Genomic DNA, 12,805 nt, shown 5'->3' with positions numbered 1-12,805 from the left:
ATTCTAAGCCTTAAACCTATATTCCTAATTACACCATTCTTCCATTAAGCACTCCAAGGATTCTATACTAAACCCAAAGTTCCGTTTTAAACCAAGGCGTGAAATGTATAAATAATTGAGGGTTTTGACCAAATCAAATCTTTATTAATTTAATTTAAATTTCATTTGCTTTTATATTTTTATACACAGTTACTAACAGTTCATTCATGATGTAGCAAGTTAAAGGAACGCACGGAATGTGAGTAATTAATTAATTTAATTACTCTTATTTTATTTTAATATTGATAGTATCATGATTAGGTTAATTTTATATTTGATGTGACTAACGCTATTATTGTTAAATTGCTTCTAATATTAATGTTTATTCTATTATTATTATGATCACCATATTGAATGTTTAAAGGGAATATTTAATTGAAAATCACGCCTAATAAGATAATTTGGACAACCGGCTTAGGTTCCTTTTTAATCTCGTTATTAAATCAAGTGATCAAATATTTTGAATTATGTGTTGCATTAATATTCAACCAATTTAGCTTAATAATAGTTTGGAGTAAATTGAATATTTTGTTTGCATGCCTTTGAGATCGCATAAATCACTTTTCATTATAAGAATCGAGTAGAGGCCAATACGGGCGAATGTGACTCCATGACTCACTTCGTACCATCATCCCCGATCCTCCTTTCGTGGTTTCGAACCATGTGGAGTTAGTAATCTCATGGATTATGAATGGGGTGTAACCTTCACGGGTCAATCGTTGTTGCCTATCGTGGTCCCTTTTTTCGTGGTTGCCTTAAATGATCCGTGAACGGTTTACAAGTTCCTTAACAACTTGATGGCGGCTCCCTACTTTATTTGTCCCTAATCGTTGTCCCTAATCGTAATGTCAATTCCCACTTCCTATGAGTGCCAAGCATATTCACAACATGCTTTAACGTAGGCGCACTTCGAGCGACGCCTACAATTTGGCAACTCCACTGGGGAGGATTTTTGGTTATTTATCGATTTGAGTGATCGGTATTTAATTGAGATGAGTGGATGAGACTTGAAAGATTCTTGAAAAATATTCCTGCGATTTAATTGGCATTGTCACATATGCTTATGATTTTTTTTATGTTACCTATTTTGCCACAATAGTACGTGTTCTACGTATGTGGCTAGCACGGGGGATTTATGCTCTATCAAACGCTCATGGCAATAAAGGTTCATCTGAGTTTCTAAATCCACCCAAACCATGGAGTCGAGTTTGATTTCATCACGAACTCGCGGAGCCGCCCATTGGAATACACCCTCAAGGGAGGCTGCCTTGCTAACGCGTCCAAACTCTTAACCATGGTACCCTTTGACACCCAAAAGCTTGACCATAGTGGAACATAGATCTTGACTTTAGGTAGCGAACTTCATTGCATCATTCGTGACAATGTGATTATATGTGCATTTTTTGACTTTTTATTTATTTATTTTTTTATTAAACCCTTTTTTTTATTATTAGAGTCGACCCATAGAATTCTTTTTTATTTTATTTTTATTTTTGAGTCACCCGGATTTTTATTCCCGTATACTGCACAAGAGTCAACTTGTTTTGGTCATAGCTGGAGTTCTAGAAAGATTTACGTGTCGTACCACCTATGGATCTGTAGCCCCGAGTTTTATCTTTCATTTAAAATTGGTTTCGTCCCATTCAAAATCACAGATAAAAAGTTATAACTGATTTACTACAACCTGTCCAGTTTAGGTTTTTTTTAGCGTCAACCTTTTTTTTAATTTTTTTTATCGTGTCAAGCTAGTCTTAGCCAAGTCCTTTAATCCGTGTCAACTCGTATAACATAGGATTGTAGATTTTGTTTTTTATTTTTTTTTATATTTATTTTTACCCATGATTCTTAACTTTTCTAGAATTCTAGTCCTCTTCATAGTTTCTTGTGATCGATTTTTGTGTTAACCTTAACATGTGTTCTTTGTCTTTGATTGTGGTTGATCTTATTTATGAATAATGATTGCCAATGGACCGTTTTCACTTAGTAAATAGCATAAACAATAAAATTTGACAAAATTAATCAAGTTAGTTTGTCTTTTAGTCTTCCGTGCTATTTGGTCATTGGGTCTTTTGTTTTTCACAACGTCTTCATGTCTAGCCATGCGATCATACCACGAGTCTTAATAAACTCATCTAATCACACATGTTGAGTCATTGCACACACTTTGTCTTTAAATAATGCACTATATTGTTTATGATCGTATATTAGGACCATGCATGCGTCGTTTTCCGTCGTAATAGGAATGAGTGGAGTTTTCCCATCAGATTTCAAAATTGTTTCTTACACTCTTCCTTTCCAATCTGAGTATTGAGTGAATGCATTAAGTGAGTTCATCCTTACAAATTACTTGAGTCTAAAGTCACTAGGAAATCGTTGGAAGAATAAGGGGAACGTCACTCCTTCCTTCTTTCCTTCCAATCAAAGTATCAACAACAAGAAACTTTTTTTTTTCACCAGACGGCAAGAAGTTACTCATAAACAGCCATGAAGACAATGCACGATGCATGCTTCTCACCAAGATTTCATGTTTTCTTCTTCTTTTGTTACAAACCCTTCCCCCTAAAAAGTCTAGCATAGGTTCTCCTTATCCATGTGTCTATATGTCACATTTCTTACCTTTTTCATAAATGAGCATCTCTTTCTTATATTCGATTATGTGATAAAAAAAAAAATCATCAATTGCGGAACTAAACACAAGGTACACCAATGATTTGAGGCACCTTTGCAACCCTGTCATTCCCCATTAACTACTCAATCACATATCCATTTCTTCATCAACCACTTTGAGCCTCGTCTAACGTTTGGCCTTCATTTCTTCAACCCACATTCACTCAACCCTGGGATTTGAAGATGTTTAATTGTATAACATTCAAAAAGCAAGTAAAAAAAAAGTAGCAAAGCAAAAATAAAACAATGTCTAAAGGCAAGTGTTCCAATGTCTTTGATATGAACACGTCTCAAATTGCGTCTCTCATCGAGTGCTCGGTACCGTGCCTGAGAAACATGAATGCTAAGTGAGTGATGGACCGCATGATCTGAGATTGCCTACATTGATTCAAAAGAATGAAAAAAAAAGTTCAAAGCAAAAAAAAAAAATGTGTTGAAAATAAACTTTTAAAATTCAAAATTTTCAAATTCACAATTACACATCTTGGGGGCTTCTCTCGGGTCTTGAGCCTTTTACCTCTTTCTTCCTTAAACCATCAACTTAACCACATTACAACCCTTGAAAGACCTCTTTGAGGTGTACATACACTTGTGCAAAGTTCGGTTAGAGCTACGTTCGGCCTGATTCCTAACGGATACGTAGGCAACCTCACATTGAGGTGCGGCCACATTCATATTCATATCTATGCATGATCGAGTCAAAGAATATCCAATACTTATCTCTATATCCCTACCCATTTAGAGCTAGACTTGGGGGCTTGAACCCACATCACATTAGCTTACCCAGCCTAAAGAGTCATCACCTTTGACTCTTCACACATATATTTCCATCACCATAACCTTTGCAGCCTCACCTTAGTATCACTTTCACACACTTCTTTCACACATACATATCCATATCATCTTTCCTTTAGGAAACCTTTATCATGAAATCTTGTTCCCTATCGCGCATGCTTCATCATCTTTCAAGACAACATTCATTAGAAGAAACGTTGTATACTTGCTTAACTTCTTGACCTGAGCAATGTTCTTTGTTTCATGCATCGCATAATGTGCTGAGCAATATTTCTATATCAATGATTTATAATAATACAAAGCATATAGTTCTTAGCTCCTTGACCTAAGCAATGTTCATAATCACTTCATCTATATACGTGCTTAGCTTCCACACCTAAGTGACGTTCAAGATCGCTTCTTTACACCATATATGATGCTTAGCTCCTTGACTTAAGTTCATTCATCGTGTCACATGATGTAATTGTCCTTAGCCTCCTGGCCTAAGGACATGCATCATGCATACATTACTTTAAAAAAAATAAGCAATTCAATCCATGCGATTCATTTTGTCTTGCTCAACGAGGAAGTTCAAAACTTCTTTTCTTTTTTTCACGTCTTTTCTTTTGGGAAAGTTTAAAAAAACTTTTTCAAAATACTCACATCGAGGGAAGTTCGAAAATAAAAGTTCAGTTTTCACATATTTCTTTTTCGGGAGAAAGTCGGTATCTTCCACTCATGACAAAAATTGACGAAATTTTTTTGATTTTGCATCTTTGTTTGCTTGTGTCTGCACACACACATACACACACACACACTCACAAGTCATACACATGTCATGTCACATCAAGTCAAACTTGGTCAAGTCAATGGTCAAGTCAATCACAATATATACGAGTCCATTGGCAAATTTATTTTTACAGGTCTCATCTACAGCTCACGTTCGGGGACAAGCGAACCAACTACAACCCACGTCCGGGGACAAGCGGACCATCTACAGCCCACGTTCGGGGATAAGCGGACCATCTACAGCCCATGTCCGGGGACAAGCGGACCATCTATAGCCCACGTTCGAGGACAAGCGAACCATTCACAACCCACGTTCGGGGACAAGCGAACCAAATCCAGCCTACGTCCGGGGACGAGCGGACCATCTACATGCCACGTTTGGGGACAATCGAACCACCATCATTTCATGACGCAAGGTTCTCGATACACAGAGACTTGCAATCTCATCATCTGTCGACTTTCCTTAAGCATGGAAAGTATTATCCGGTGGATTTCTTCAAGCATAGAAAACCGCCAAGTTGGCTTTCCTCAAGCATGGAAAGTGTTATCGGTGGATTTTTCTTCAAGTATAGAAAACCGCCAAGTCGGCTTTCCTCAAGCATGGAAAGCGTTATCGGTGGATTTTTCTTCAAGTATAGAAAACCGCCAAGTAGTCGACTTTCCTCAAGCATGGAAGGCATTATCGGTGGAATTCTTTAAGCATAGAATGAATACAAATTCATACGTCGACTTTTCTCAAGCATGGAAAGTGTCATCCGGTAGGTTTCATCAGGCTTAGAAAGCTACCAAACTCATCTGTTGGCTTTCCTCAAGCATGGAAAGCATTTCAACATACGTCATCCGGTGGATTCCTTCAACCATAGGAAGCTACCAAACTCATTTTTCACCGATACACTGGTGTCAGATACGCATTCTATCCCTTTACTCTTTTATCTGTAGAACTAACATTTTTCTGCAGGTATTGGCGTATATAGAATGATTTAGGATCGCAGAACGTCTTAAATCATTCTCCGTCCATATCGACTACTTTGACTATCGTTTTCGAAACTAACGTTTCTACAAACTTAGTCAAAGTTGGGGCTTCTGTAAACACCTAAAAATGTCTCCCCAAAACCAAACCCGATGATGAACAACCTTTCACCACCATTATTGGTCGGGTTGAGTATTTAATTTTTGGAGTGCTTAAATCCATATTTACATTTCATAAACCAACCCAATTCCTAGCCCATTTCCCCAAAACATAACTTATTTTCCTCTTTTCGTGTCTTTAAACCCAAAATAATTCATTTCGTGTCCTTTAAAATCATTCATTTCGTGTCCTTTTTATAAAAACGTTTGATCCATTTTATTTTGGTCTATAATTTGGGTCCAATGATTAAATAGTTGGATGGGGCTTTAAAAGAGCTTTCCAAAGATATATTACAAGCCCAAATCCGAGTTATAACGAATAAGTTATGGCCAAAATATTAAACTGAGCCCAAACCGAACCTAAGCCAACCTTACCTACGACCCAATGATCATATAGAGGGTCCAAATTATTTAATCCAATTCATAAAATAATTAGGATTAATTAGAAGCCTCTATAATTTTCTAAAAGATATTAATTATCCTTTTTGAAAAGATAAGATTAAAGAGTTTGAAATTGAATAAACTTTTCTTTTTGAAAATCCTATTTATATCCGAATTGAAAGACGTTCAAAGATAGACAGATATTATTTTCGTGCCTCATAGTTTTTATCCAAATTTTATAAGGTTGTATAGCCCTTGAAATTATCTTTCCAATGATATATTAAAATATCAAATCCGAGCTATAACGGAAAAGATATGAATAAAATGTCAAACTCTCTATCCAAAACTGACACCGTCTCACTATTTCGGCTATATCTTTTGTTTTACAAAATATTTTAATCTGCTTTTAATTGGGTTACAAAATGGAATTCAAGAGCTTTCCAACCATATCTTATTCATCTTATTACAATTTTTGGTTCAAAAGATATGATAAAAACAAAAACCGCAAAAACTACTGTCTATCGCAAGAGTTTTATCCGATTCGAATTCTTATCTTTTCTTGATTCGACCCCTCTTTTCCCCTTATAAATAGAGGTCATATCTCCCCTTTTTAATTAATCAACAAGCTTTATCATCAAATCCTTCTCTCTTTCTCTCTTTTACACCAAAAATCATTCTCTTCTCTCTCTCCCATATTCTAAGCCTTAAACCTATATTCCTAATTACACCATTCTTCCCTTAAGCACTCCAAGAATTCTATACTAAACCCGAGGTTCCGTTTTAAACCAAGGCGTGAAAGGTATAAATAACTGAGGGTTTGGACCAAATCAAATCTTTATTAATTTAATTTAAATTTCATTTGCTTTTTTATTTTTATTGAAGTTACTAACAGTTCATTCATGATGTAGCAATTTAAAGGAACGCGCGGAATGTGAGTGATTAATTAATTTAATTACTCTTATTTTATTTTAATATTGATAGTATCATTATTAGGTTAATTTTATATTTGATTTGAATAACGCGGTTATTGTTAAATTGCTTCCAATATTAATGTTTATTCTATTATTATTATGATCACCATATTGAATGTTTAAAGGGAATATTTAATTGAAAATCACGCCTAATAAGATAATTTGGACAACCGGCTTAGGTTCCTTTTTAATCTTGTTATTAAATCAAGTGATCAAATATTTTGAATTATGTGTTGCATTAATATTCAACCAATTTAGCTTAATAATAGTTTGGAGTAAATTGAATATTTTTTTGCATGCCTTTGAGATCGTAGAAATCACTTTTCACTATAAGAATCGAGTAGAGGCCAATACGGGCGAATGTGACTCCATGACTCACTTCGTACCATCATCCCTGATCCTCCTTTCGTAGTTTCGAACCATATGGAGTTAGTAATCTCATGGATTATGAATGGGGTGTAACCTTCATGGGTCAATCGTTGTTGCCTATTGTTGTCCCTTTATTCGTGGTTGCCTTAAATGATCCGTGAACGGTTTACAAGTTCCTTACAAACTTGTTGGCGGCTCCCTACTTTATTTGTCCCTAATCGTTGTCCCTAATCGTAATGTCAATTCCCACTTCCTATGAGTGCCAAGCGTATTCACAACATGCTTTACGTAGGTGCACTTCGAGCGACGCCTACAACTACTCACACATAATTAAAGCCAAACTAATCAAAGCAATAAAACAAGACATGATCAAAGGAATAAAATAAACAACTAAGATTAAGTGAAGAGAAATCATTACCAAATAAATCTGGAATTAAGAATAGCGTTGAGAACAAATTATAAGAGAGAGAAAACTAGTCTAAAAGCTAAGTAGAGAGAGAAAATCTAAGAAAAAATTAAGAAAGAGTAAAAAGAAGATCCTAAACTTTCTTAACGGATTAATATTTATATTAAGCAAGAATCCTAAAATAAAACAAATTTAAACGTCAAATAATTAACATCTAATGATAACACGCGCCCAATCGGGCGAGGCATCGCCCGATCGGGCGCGCCTTTTTCCTCTCAGTTCGGGCGCCAGCCTTTGCTTCCCTCGCCCGGCCGGGCGCGCCTTCGGGCGCCAGCCTCTTTGGCCGGGCGACACTCTTGGGCCACTATCTGGACTACGATTGGGCTCCAATTCTTCGGGCCAATCTGGGTTTCCTCTTCGGGTCATGAATACTCGGTCCAAATGCACCGGTATCACATATACCGAGCCCTTAATCACCTGTTAGATGGCTCTAACCGGCGTTGGGCTTCAAAGATGGTCGTGCTCCTCTAATTTCCGTAGTTGATCCATGAAAACCCGGGAAAATGCCAAAAGTGCAATTTCCTACAAAACTTAACCAAAAAAGGAAAAACCAATTAGTAATAAAAGTGGCTCTAAAGAGCCAAAAACACTACTCATTATGACCAAGGGACGAGGGTAAAATACTATATAAATTGGAAATTTTTTTTGCTTTGTTTAATATTCAAGTTTGTTTGATTTGATTTTGATGTTTGATTGTTGATTAGTGTAATTGTTCTTCATATATTGTTGATTCTTGATTTCTATAGTTGTTTGTTGATTTGATGATGATGTTAGAGTAGTTGTTTTCTAGGAATTGGGTGAAACTTGTATGATTGATTTATTGTACTTAATTAATGAATTATGTTTATTAATTGTTGAGATTAAAGTGATTAATGGAAGTTTTCATGTGTGTAATTCGATTAGGCCTTGAGAATTATGCTAGATTGCATTGTGATTCTACATTGATATGAATCATTGATTTGTAGCATACATTTGTCGATTCAGCTCGATTAGTGATGCTCCTAGTTAGAGTCTCTTGTAGTTGGCGCTAGTTTGACCTCTAGGAGATAGCTTGTTGACTCTTTTGATTGAGTTTTCCATTAGTCTTCACAAACATTGACTTGCATGTATTTCCGAGTTGCTACAATTGTCATGATTACTTGTTGTTCCCCGTTCCTAGTGCTTTATTTGTTTGATTTCTTTGGTTGTTAGTTGTTAGTGTTCTCCTTTTATCTTTGTCTTTGACCTAGCTTAGGCGCATAATTGAGAGCGCTTGAACATTACCGTTCCTTTGGGTTCGACCCTTGACTTGCCTCTATACTTGTATATAGGTTTGTTAAGTGTTTACAAACTTTTTTGATCAAGGGAGGATGAGTTTCAACGACCTAGTTCCACCCTTCGTCAAGGGCAGTTCAATCTCTTTTAGGTTGGGTTTGTACCTTCATCCCCGAACTTCCAGTCTTGGTTCCAGACCTATTGGAGTTGACGATCTCCTGGATCGTTAAGGGGTGTAACCTTCACCTCTTGAACGGTTTACAAGTTCCTAAAACTTGTTAGCGACTCTTTTGCTCTATCTTCCTTCCCTTTGGACACCACCATGCTTAAGTGTATGATCACAGTAGGGTTCAAGCTAGGGATAATGCTTGAAATATTCCCTACAGGGTGTGTCGGTTCTTTGGCCTTGAACCGAATCTATATTGCTTCAAAAAGCTGCACAAGCTTTTGCTGAACACCCAGAGCAGGTATGGTCACCATGGCTCTGGCTGGTGGCGGATTGAGAGTTATCTACAATATTTAACAATGTGGTCGAATGACTCTTCGGCGCTCCCCGCTATCTCTTTGAGCCTGACCTAGATATGCAAGACTTGGGCCTCGAAGATCCTGATGCTACCATCCATCCTAGCTATTAGCAGGTGCTTCTCTTCGGGAAGAAGGATAATCCAGGAGGGACTGGTCGACTGAGGCATATTTCGATGAACTGGCTTCCGGACTCCTACTATGCGTTATAGGAGAACATGCTAGCTATTGTCGGCCTTAGCCAAAAGTTTCGAGACGGTAAGCGCCTTCGGCTGGGGCTGAGGACTTGCTTTTTATTTTTATTTCGCAATTACTTTAGAGCTTTTAAGTGTCTGTTTCATTGAGCTGATTCACTTGTCTTTGTTTTTCAAAGTTGAATGAGAGCAATTCTGGGATTGACTACAATCGCTTGGGGGTAAACGCTGAAAGGGTTGTGTTGGATCGTCGCCCCTGCAATAACTAACCCCAAGAAGCGTCCGTTACATCTGCATTCCACTTTGTTTCAGATCGAGCCTGCTGCGGACTATTTGAAGCAGAAACCCTGGTGGGCTAAGAGGGACCCTCTGAGGCGCTTGTCCCCAGAAGAAAAGGTTGCTGCCCGAACTGCTGAAGAGGTAGCCAAAGTTTCTGATCTCCTTCGAGGAGGTGAAAGGACCTCCCGAGCTGCCGAAGAGAAAGCAGAAGCAGACGAGGCTCAGCTGAGGGCCTTGTGTAAGGAGGGTGATCCCATCGTAGGGGGTCCTTCCTTAGATGCCTATGGCCATTTTAAAGCCTAGGACTTTACACTTATTAAGGTGTAGTAGGATTTGAATTTCTGACTGTTTAGGGGACCTTGAATTAGAATTTATTCTATCATTACGCTTTTTCGTAAGAAACAAGTAGGGAGTCGCTAATGAGTTTTAGGAAAACTGATAAACCTCGTTCATGCCTTTCTTCCATGTGGAGTTCATGGAATAATTAGCACAAATAATAAGTTTACCTATGCCCAAATTGGTCTATAATCCAGAAATGAGTTCGGGAGCGAGGTACTAAAATAACATTCCCTTTAGAGGGGAATCATTATCCTAGCCCTAGTGCAACCTCTACTAGCTTATCCTTTTTTACAAATTCATCACCAAAAAATATATGCAACGCGATACCTAAGACTATGTCAGTTGATTTTATTTACAAGCATTAATCACGTAGGAATTACATTGCATAAATCGTTATTATTTGTTTAATCAATATTCGTGAAAAGAACAAAATAAACAATATTCGCCTTGTCTTAAGTGATAAAACAACAATTAATTATCAAATTCTATTCTTGATTAACAAAAGAATACTATGTGAATTAATTAATTAATTAAAATTTTGTTTAAAGTGATCAAAAAACACTATTTATTCAATTAAAGTTATTTAAACAATAAAGGAAAAGTTATTTATCTAAGTGCTCAGGAAACTAACCATTCTTCTTTTATGTTAAATCTCCGTTTAATGTGTTTATGGACTTTCTTTCTTCTACGTACCTTCAAGAGCTTAAATGGATGGATTAGGATTGAAGAGTAGTTGGGAAGAAAGAGGGAAAAATAGTATTATAGTAAGAGAAGTAGAGAGATTAGGGTTTTGAGAATAATAGGGTTTTAATTCTGATTTTTTCGGTCCTCGTAATGATGAACAAAGACCCCTATTTATAGGCATAGGGATCTAGGTTTAGGGTTTTAGAGTCGCTCCGTCAGGTGGCGCGCGCAACTCTCTGAGTCGCGCTAGGTGCAGCGCACATCTCAAAGAGTCGCGCGCGCCATGGACGCGCAACTGATTGACCGCAACAGATTGAGTTGCGCTGGTTTGCGGTTTGCCTTGTACAAAAGGGCGTTTTTAAAACTTTCATAACTTTTTATTGCGGAGTTGGATTAAGGTGTGTGATATATCATTGGAAAGCTCTGAATGTCTAATTTCTAATGCCGTTAAAGTAATGTTTAAATATGTTATGGATCAAAAGTTATGGCCTTTGGAGTGCAAAGGTGTCGATTTTGGGCCCGGTTTAGTGTTTTGATCATAACTTCTTCGTTTTGGCTCGGAGTTGGGCTAATAATATACCGTTGGAAAGCTCTTTGAAAGGGTTATCCATCTGTATAGTCCTTGTATGGGAATTTGATGGTTGTTTTATGGATGATCTCAGTGGGGTTCAAGTTTGGGGTAATGCTTGAAATATTCCCTAAAGCTATGTTTGGATAATAAAAAATGGAAGGAAAGGAAGGGAAGGGAAAGGGAGGGAGACAAACTTCCTTGCTTTGATAAAATGTTGGGGGAGGGAAGGGGAGGGGGAGGTGATAACTTGTTATTTGATATGATTTTAGAGTGTTTTCGAACCTTGTTTACTTTGTATATTGGCATTTTGGTTCACTTCTACTCTATTTGTTCAACTTTTGTGTATCCCTTGCTTCACGGGTTGTTAGTGTTTTTGTGGAGTTTTTAGATTTAAAGACGACCATTTGAGGCATATGGATGATAAACCGAGGTTAGAAGCCGAGACAATGGAGCAAAACCGAAGAAAAGTGAAGATAAAGGTATTAGAGAGTCTGCACGGACGTGCCATACTTTGCACGTCCGTTGCCCCAGCACGAAAAGAAGCTACTACCTGCTGCTTTAATGACCTACACGTCCGTGCCTAATCCTACACGTCCGTGTAGTTTTCTCAGCTTAAATCAGTTACAAAATTGATTGTATAGAACAAGGTCTGCACGTCCGTGCCACATTTGGCACGTCTGTGCAGGATCCCCAGAGCAAGACAATAGATTGTTCCTCTATTCTTTCGAAGGTGCATGCCCGTGCCTACCTTAGAATGTCTGTGTAGATATGGCTGCACGTCCGTGCCAACCTCAGCACGTCCGTGCTGACCTGTAGCCGTGTCCGACTCTTGTTTTCTCCGTCTTTTTTATTTGGGGGTCTTTATAAATAACCCCTTGAGCTCATTTGTACAACATCCAAGTTTTTAGTTGTTCCTCTTAGTTTGCAATTGTAGAAACACAAATATTCCCAAATCATTAGTTAGATTATAATTATTAGGTTGGAAATTTCATTCTTAATCACTATAGAAGACAAGTTCCACCATTTTTGTTCAAGTTCAAGCTTCTAGTATCTTTTTCTCACTCTTCTCTTCCATTTTAATTGCTTTGATTGTTAATCATCTAGCTTAATTCTTGTATGCTTCGATTGTTATTTAGCTTAATCTTTAGTTAATTCTTGTTCATGAGTTACTTGAAATCCTTAATTGCTTTAATCTCCATTGATTGTGAGTAGTCTAATTTTCTAGGGTTTGGGTAAAACCCTCAATATAGTCACTAATTACTTGTTGCATGTGTTAATTTGATAATTGTTGGGTGTTAATTATTTGAGCTTAAGTGGTTTAACTGCTTAGTTCTTGTATATGGCCTTTGCTAGAGCTATTATCTAAGCTTTCTCAATG

The sequence above is a fragment of the Chenopodium quinoa genome, unplaced genomic scaffold (genome assembly GCF_001683475.1).
Source record: "Chenopodium quinoa cultivar QQ74 unplaced genomic scaffold, ASM168347v1, whole genome shotgun sequence".
Classification (NCBI taxonomy): domain Eukaryota; kingdom Viridiplantae; phylum Streptophyta; class Magnoliopsida; order Caryophyllales; family Amaranthaceae; genus Chenopodium; species Chenopodium quinoa.
The sequence above is the reverse complement of the archived record's forward strand: the minus strand, read 5'-3'. Positions refer to the sequence as shown.